The sequence below is a fragment of the Camelus bactrianus genome, chromosome 4 (assembly GCF_048773025.1).
Source record: "Camelus bactrianus isolate YW-2024 breed Bactrian camel chromosome 4, ASM4877302v1, whole genome shotgun sequence".
Classification (NCBI taxonomy): domain Eukaryota; kingdom Metazoa; phylum Chordata; class Mammalia; order Artiodactyla; family Camelidae; genus Camelus; species Camelus bactrianus.
Genome location: NC_133542.1, coordinates 49,105,668 through 49,113,772, shown reverse-complemented (window position 1 = coordinate 49,113,772; position 8,105 = coordinate 49,105,668). Strand labels below are relative to the sequence as shown.

The following is an 8,105-nucleotide window of genomic DNA, read 5'->3' as shown; positions in this document are numbered from 1 at the left end:
GTTGGTGGCCCAGCCAGACCTGACTGGTCAGTGCCTGTTAAATGTTCTGCTTATCACCCTTGGCTGGCCCTCCTGGAGCTCCCAGGCCGTGGGTATCTCACCGAACCCCAGCAACCTGACTCTTCCCCAGCTGGGAGACACATGCACACAGACCCCCATATGTACATGGACACACACACACCCTCAGGTGAACCTGAGACACAAACAAGGAAGCCCATTTATACCAACACACATGCACATAGATACAGTTGTCACATTCAGCAAATAAAAGCATAAAGTGCCCAGTTAAATTTGAATTTCAGATGAACGACAAATTATCTTTTAGTATAATAAGTATGTTCCAAATATTGCACAGGACAGACTTACCATACTAAAAGTTACTTTGTTGTTCATCTGAAATTAAAATTTAACTGCGCATCGTGGATTTTATCTGATGACTGCACATCAAGAAAGGCTTACACAACACCACCCCACACAGAACCCAGCTTACACACTCACACACATTACACACCAACAGTCCAATTCCTTTTATCACCTAGACCAGCTGTGGCAGGACCATGACATCAGCAAGCTGTGGAGGGCTCTTCAGGGAAATGTTTATTCCAGGAATAAATGCCTAATTGACAGGAATTCCCAGACGTCCAGGTTCGGGAATGTTGTGTGCCCAGAGCATTCCTGCGGAAACTGGGGTTCCATTGATTGCAGTGCCCTGACTCACAGGGATGGCCGTGGGGAGAGGGGGTCTACGGACCTGAATCTCTCACTCCCTCTTGTGAGATTTCCAGAGCAGAGTTCAGTTCCTCTCCCAAACAGGATCTCCTTGTTCAGGTCCAAAGGCAGCCTGGGATAATGAGAAAGTCCCAGAATTTGAAGGCAGACAGAATTAGGTTAAAAACCTGACTTCAACACATCTGTACTGCATGTCTTTGGGCAAGTCATTTACCCTCTCTGAGCATCCATTAGTTCATCAGTATTATGCAAATGATCCGTTAATAAACCAACTCCTTAGAGTTATGGTAAGAATTACTAAATGACATTATATATGGAAGACTTTCTTTGAGTTTTGGTATGAAGTATTATAAAGTACATACACAAAATCAAAGAAATATCAACTGCAATTGGATTCAGAGATGGAGTGGCCCCTTAGGTTGTAAGTAAAGCACAGAAGAGGAGAAAGCAATGAAATGTTGAGACAGTTAAACTCAGGCAACGAAAGAGGATTGGAGGAAACTTCTAGAAGTGATGGGTATGTTTGTGGCATGGATTGTGATAATGGTTCTGTGGATATATACTTATTTCCAAACTCATCATGTTATATAATTAAATTGTACCACTCTTTGTATGCCAATCATACTTTAATAAAGTGGTTTAAAATAATAAAGTCAGGCACTAGTATCAATTAAATAGTGTAGAATCATATCCTAAATAGGTCAGGTTCTAAATTTAGCAGACAGGGAAAATTGTGTATTTTTAAAACACTTTGAAAACCCTTTAGGATTGTATGTACAATGCTGTGCAACATCAAATAATTCCTATACACATTGGAAACTTAGGACCACAGAAATAGAATGAAGGAAATTCTTTGTGCAAACATCCAGGCATATTCTGCTTTCCAAATGACTAGCAAATCCCTAGTGGTGGCTGGCAGGGGTGGAATTTCAGCATTTCTACTTGCCTGCATGGTTTCCTCTGTTCTTCTCAAAACATTGAGCTTCTATGTGGCCAACATTAGTGTTGTTCATCAATGTTTCTAGTTGTCTCCTGCCTTGAATGCAATAGATTGTGTTTATTCCCTTGAGGTTAGGCAAGATCATGTGACTTGCTTTAGTCAATGAAATGTGAAGTGATGTGTGTTACTACTGGGCAGAGGTGTTCAAGTTCTGCTAAATGCTAAGAAACTCTTCATCTTCTCCTCCCTTGGTTGCAGTGGCCAACAATATTCCAGATGGTGAATCCTGAGTGTCCAAGAGAGGTCAGTGTGGGGCAGGGACACCACTGATCTACAATGGACTTGTAATATAAGGGAGAAATAAACCTTTGCTGTTTTAAGCTATTCATATTTGGGAGGTGTGTGTTACTGCAGCAAAACCCAGCCAATCCTGACTAATACACTTTATAATCTTAATATGTATTCATAGATGTTTTTGTTGATAAGTTTTTTTTAATGGCATTACTGCTTATAAGGGAAGGAAAGTTCTAAGTAGACTCATAAGTTAAGTGAGCCTGATGAGATGTCACATAATCATATCCTGCCTAGTCTCCTTCCAAACAGAATTCACAGTACCTTAGGAAGTCAAACTACATACTGGCAAACAGAGTAGCTAATCTAACTGTGGAGGAGAGATGGCAATCCATTCAGGGAAAAATGGGAGAGGATTGTACCTGGAAGCTTTGCCCAAAGCCAAGAATGAAACATTAAATCATGGATCAGTGAGAGTATTTACAAATGGGTAATAGGAGAAATTAGTACCAAAGGGTCTGGACAAGAGGGATGGGAGGGAGGAAACAACATTTATAGAATGCCTGCTACGTGCCAGATACTGTGCTACATGCACTGAAAATGTAATTTCTTTACTAGTCTCACTAAAACGCAATGATGTAGAAACGGAGGCTCAGAGAGGTCAAAGAAGTTGCCCAAAGTTTCACAGTGACAGACCAAGGATTCAAAGCCATACTGGCCTCACTCTTACATGGATGCTCTTATTGGAACCATAGGGAGGCTGAGTTTGGCAGGACACATTGGCCACCATGTGCTCCAGGCGTGGTAGCAATTTAATGTGGAAACAGGCTAGCATTCAGTTTCCCAATAGCTTGGATGTGGTCTCTTGGCGAGGACTGAGGTGTCCAGAGGGCTTGCCCCACACAGGGCGGCCCTGCTTATAGTCGACTTCCTGCTCTGCACCAGCAAGGGTCCCGGGATTCTTGTGAGTGTCCCCTGAGGAGGAAGCAGCATTCCAGGCCCAGATGCAGACAGCTGCGTGCTTCCTCCAGCCTCGGGTGACTCATGCTGGGACAAGAAAGCCCCTTCTTTGCCCGGATTCCCTGTCTTCAAATCCTAATCTGGGGAAAGCTTCCTTTAGCAAGCTGAACACAAGACTCCGGGTGGCTGGCGCACGAAAGGAACGGGAGACTGAGGATGTCCAAAGAGAGCAGGGTCCAGAACAAAGAGGAAATTCAGGGTGGGAGATCGTTTTTTCTCCCTGGCAAGGCTCCTGTGGCCATCTGGCTGAGGGGGCTGTTATTCAAACCTCTGGATCATCGTCTGTTTGTTTTTTAGGAGTTTGCAGCTGATTATTTTCATCAAATTCCCTATGACCAACTGCACTGGCTGCAGTAGCAGGCAAACCCATGCAGCCAGCGTGTCCTCTCATCCGGGTTCACAGCTCCCGCCCAGGGAGCCCACAGCACAGCTCTTCTCTTACCAACAAGTGGCCCCCGGCCCAGGATAGGTTCTTCACCTTTGCATGCCAAGGCCAAGCACTCCAGATGCTCCGCTGACGTCAACTGGACAGACTGGAGTGAGAGGGGCATTTGGGAGATCAGAAAGCCCCTGGAGGCCAGACCAGCTCCTGGGGACTCTGGTATTGTCCTCCCAGATCTGAAAAGACAGCACCAACTTTTTCTGGGTGTCTTCACTGTGCAGAAAGGCAGGATGTAGAGATCTCAGAAAGGACTGAGTTGGGAGTTCAGGCCCAAACTTCACAACTCTTGCTCTAAGGCAACTGAGCCTCCTTTCCTTCCTCTGAGGATTGGGGGCAGTAAAGCTTTATGTCCCTGAGCTGTTGTTATGCAAATACATATACATATAATATTACAGGCACACCTCATTTTATGGCATTTTTTGGGTATCATGTTTTTTACAAATTGAAGGTTTGTGACAACCCCACGTTGAGCAAGTCTCTCGGCACCATTTTTCAGCATTTACTCACTTTGCGTTACTGTGTCACATTTTTAGTAATTCTCACAATATTTCAAACCTTTTCGTTATTATTATATTTATTATAATGATCTGAGATCAGTGATCTTTGATGTTATTACCACAACTCACTGAAGGCTCAGATGATGGTTAGCATTTTTTAGCAATAAAGAATTTTTAAGTGTGGTGTGTATATTGTTTTTAGATATAATGCTATTTCACACTTACTAGATTACAGGGTAGTGTAAACATAACTTTTATGTACACTTGGAAGCCAATAATGTGTGTGACATGCTTTATTTCAATATTCGCTTTATCTTGGTGGTCTGGAACTAAACCCCAGACACCTTCTAGGTATGCTAGTATACAGACCGCGTCTGTACATAGCACGTTCTCACAGTTTCCTCCTTCCATTTATTCAAGCATGTGACATGCTGGTCTCAGCCCTCCTGGCTGGAAGGATGGGGGAGGCCTCCTGCTCCTGGCTGTGGGGAACAGGATGCAGGGACTGGGGACTTGCCTTCCAGAGGTGATAAGAGGGGCCCATGTTTTCAAACTGTAGTGGCCAAAGACTGATAACTTTTTACCCAGAAAGTAAAATCCAAATGGTTTGGTAAGACATGAGCTCAGTTGCTCAATACACCTTCTGGACGTCAGCCTGTCCTTGGGGTCAAATGAGCTCCAACCAGGCCAGGCATTTCATATCTACTTTCTCCTGCAACTGTTTTTCAGTAGAGAAGCCTGACCTGTGCAACACGGACACACACTCAAGGTCCCTCAGAAAGAGCTTCTGTATGTGCCCGAGGGGCAAGTTCAACAGTAAGGTGTGTGGTGTCATTAGAAAAAGGAAGGAGGAATAGGCACATGAAAACATGCTCAACATCACTAATTATCAGAAAAATGCAAATCAAAATTACAGTGAGGTACCACCTCACACCGGTCAGAATGGCCATCATTAAAAAAGTCCACAAACAGTAAACACTGGAGAGCGTGTGGAGAAAAGGGAACCCTCCTACAATGTTGGTGGGAATGTAGTTTGGTGCAGTCACTATGAAAAATGGTATGGAGATTTCTTAGAAAACTAAAAATAGACTTACCATATGATCTGGCAATCTCACTCTTGGGCATATATCTAGAGGAAGCTCTAATTCGAAAAGATACATGCACCTCAATGTTCACAGCAGCACTATTTACAATAGTCAAGACATAGAAACAACCTAAATGTCCATGGACAGACTACTGGATAAAGAAGTTATGTTGTGTGTATGTACACAAACACACACACAATGGAATATTACTCAGCCATAAAAAAGAATAAAATAATACCATTTGCAGCAATATGGTTAGACCTGGAGATCATCATTCTAAGTGAAGTAAGCCAGAAAAAGAAAGAAAAATATCATATTATATCACTTACATGTGGAATCTAAAAAAATGACACAAATGATCTTACAAAACAGAAGCAGACTCACAGACATGGAAAATAAACTTATGGTTACCAGTGGGGAAGGAGGGGTGGAGGAATAAATTGGGAGTTCGGGATTTGCAGATACACACTACTATAAACAAAATAGATAAACAGCAAGTTCCTACTGTATAGCACAGGGAAGTATATTCAATACCTTGTAATAGCCTATAATGAAAAAGAATATGAAAATGGGTGTATATATATATATATATATATATATATATATATATATGAATCACTATGCTGTGTACCAGAAGTTAACACAACATTGTAAACTGACTATACTTCAAGAAAAAATTTTAAAAATTTAAAAAATTAAAAAAGGAAGGAAGGAGGGATGGAAGAAAGGGGCTCTGTTCGAGGGGAAGGGAAATGCTCGCACTTGCCCAATGCTGAAGGAGCCTTGGGGAAGGTAGTAGGTGTCTACACACCGCTAACCTGCTCCCAACCTCTCCAAGAGAAGCCCAGGGAAGAGGAGCTCTGCGGGGAAACCAGAGCTGGAAGTGGCTTTCAATTACTTTCAATTGACCTTCATGAGAAAACAGAAAGAGGGCGTTCAAGGCAGGGGCTCTTGGAGACTGAGGTGCTCAGAGCTGACGGGTGGGAGCCCTGCTGACTTGGAGGTGGGGGTGGACAACTGTGGAAGACAAGCCAACCACTGAACTGGCTGAAAGAGCCATGTCCTGAGCTTGGGCTGAACTGAGGGGACAGAGGGAGGAGTGCTGGGTCTGAGTTGGGGAAATCTGTCCTTGGCAATACCTTGTGGGCAGCCCTAGACAGGTCACTTCCAGCCTGTGGGCCTTGGTTTCTCCTTGTGTGAAGCTGGAGGATTGTCCTGGGCCATCTCTCAGCATCCTTCCAGAACCAACTGGTGTAGTCTCTAATGCAGGTGTCAGAAGAAGAAACCAAAGGAACAGAGGAGGGCGATTGGTCACTCAAGTCCACACCACTTCCCTCTGTCCACTGGCTTCCACGTCATCCACACTCATTTATGGAGTTCCTGACGAAAGACTGTTTACCAACATTTACACAGCTTTACACGTTCATCCACCACATCATCCTGTTCACTCCTCCTGACAGCCCTTTAAGAAGATGATAATAACTAGAGCTGACTGAGTGATATAATGTGCTGAGCATTATTCTAGCCCCTTTACACATTTTATCTTACCTCATCCTCACCATAATTGCATGAGGTATGGGTATTGTTGTCCCCATTTTGCTGACGTCCACTTGCCCTGGCACATGTGAGTTCCTCTAGACGCCCGGTGACCTGGGTGGAGTCTGTGGGCCTGAGCTGAGTACTCTCCATTCAGGCCCTGGGCCCCAGGCCAGCTCCTGCCTGTTTGTATTAGGCTCCTATTTCTTCCCAGCTGCCCTTGGCTCCAGTCTCCCTCTTATCACAGGGGGTCTTGAGAAATCATTCTCCTGATGCAGCAGGAAGAGGCCACTCGGGTGGGCTGGGAGCTGAGGGACATGCTCGGTTGCTTGCCCCAAGACTGCTCCTCCCCAGAGAAGGGCCTGGCCCATCTAAGTCTCCCAGGACAGCCTGAACAAGGGCCTAATCTAGAAATCTGGCCCAATGTTCTTCCTTCCTCACTGGCTCAGAGGATCCAGGGTCATATCTGCTGGGCCAAGCTCTCCACCTGCATCCTAGATCCCAAGGGCTCCCTCTTCTGCTCAGCCTTCTCTTCCTGGCAGCCCTGTCTCTCCCTCTCTACTGCCTCCTTCCCATTGACTGCAGCTGAGGGGCAGCAGAGAGGGCCCAGACACAGAGTCAGGAGACTGGGAATCAAAGCTGCATGATTCTAGACAGGTCAGCCCCCTGGCTGAGCCCTTGTCTCCTTTCCTGAAAATTGGGGTTACGAAGATGGTGGGGCAGCACCTCCTTTCCAGTCTGATTCCCAGCTGCTCCCCATCTGGCCACCTCTGCTCACTGTGGACCTGTCTCCTGCCCGTGGATTATTTACCAAATTCATTCAGTAGGTAGGTTGGGCACAGAGCACACTCCCACGAGAAACTCCACATGGGCCCTGCTATCAAGGTGTCCACAGTCTAGTGGGGCGGGGAGGTGATTAACAGGCAACTGCAAGCCAATGTGCTGAGAACTGCAATGCCAGAAGTCAAGGGTGCTGCGAGGAAGGGCATCCAACTCAGGCCTGGGATGCCTGCAGAAGCTTCCCAAGGGAGGAGATCTCAAGCTGAGAGCTGAGGGCTGGTAAGAACCAGCCCTCTGAAGAAGAAAAGAATATCCCCAAAGACAAGGGAAGGCAAGTAGGTTAGGGGACATGAACAAACATGGTTTGGCTTGATTGGACTATAGCATGTGCACATGCGTGTGTGTGTGTGCATGCATGCGTGTGTACGTTTGTGTGTGTACTCATGAGTGTTGGAATAGGAGGGGATAGAGAGGTGAGTCTGGAGAAGTGGACATGGATTAGTTTATGCAGAGCAAGACTCTGGGTGGTACAATGGAGAGCAGTAGGGGAGGACTGGAGGATTTTAAACAGGGAAGGGACATAGTCAGGCATGATATTAGACAGTTCTCTCTATCTGCCTTGGGAAGATGGGATCTGATTTTTAAAAAAAAAGATTTACAATACCAAGATCTGTGAGGATGTGGAGCCACTGGAACTCCATACTCAGATGCAATGGGAAGTATACATGTAATCTGCACTGCTGTTTTAAAGAACCATTTGGCAACACCTAGTAAAGTTGAAGACC

General features: G+C 45.2%; 1 long non-coding RNA gene across 5 annotated transcripts in view; it reads right to left on the bottom strand.

Moving 5' to 3' along the window:
• Positions 1-576: 576 nt before the first annotated feature.
• The window catches only part of LOC123616276 (uncharacterized), a 44,290-nt gene continuing 36,761 nt past the window's right edge, over positions 577-8,105 (bottom strand). For 3 of the 5 annotated variants that reach the window (XR_012506461.1, XR_012506460.1, XR_012506462.1), the window contains 2 exons: positions 3,459-6,264; positions 577-841 (listed from right to left, as the gene is read on the bottom strand). This is a non-coding gene — a long non-coding RNA (uncharacterized LOC123616276). Of the gene's footprint in view, positions 842-3,422; positions 6,265-8,105 lie in introns of all 5 variants that reach the window. The other 2 variants (XR_012506463.1, XR_012506464.1) reach the window with 2 other exon arrangements.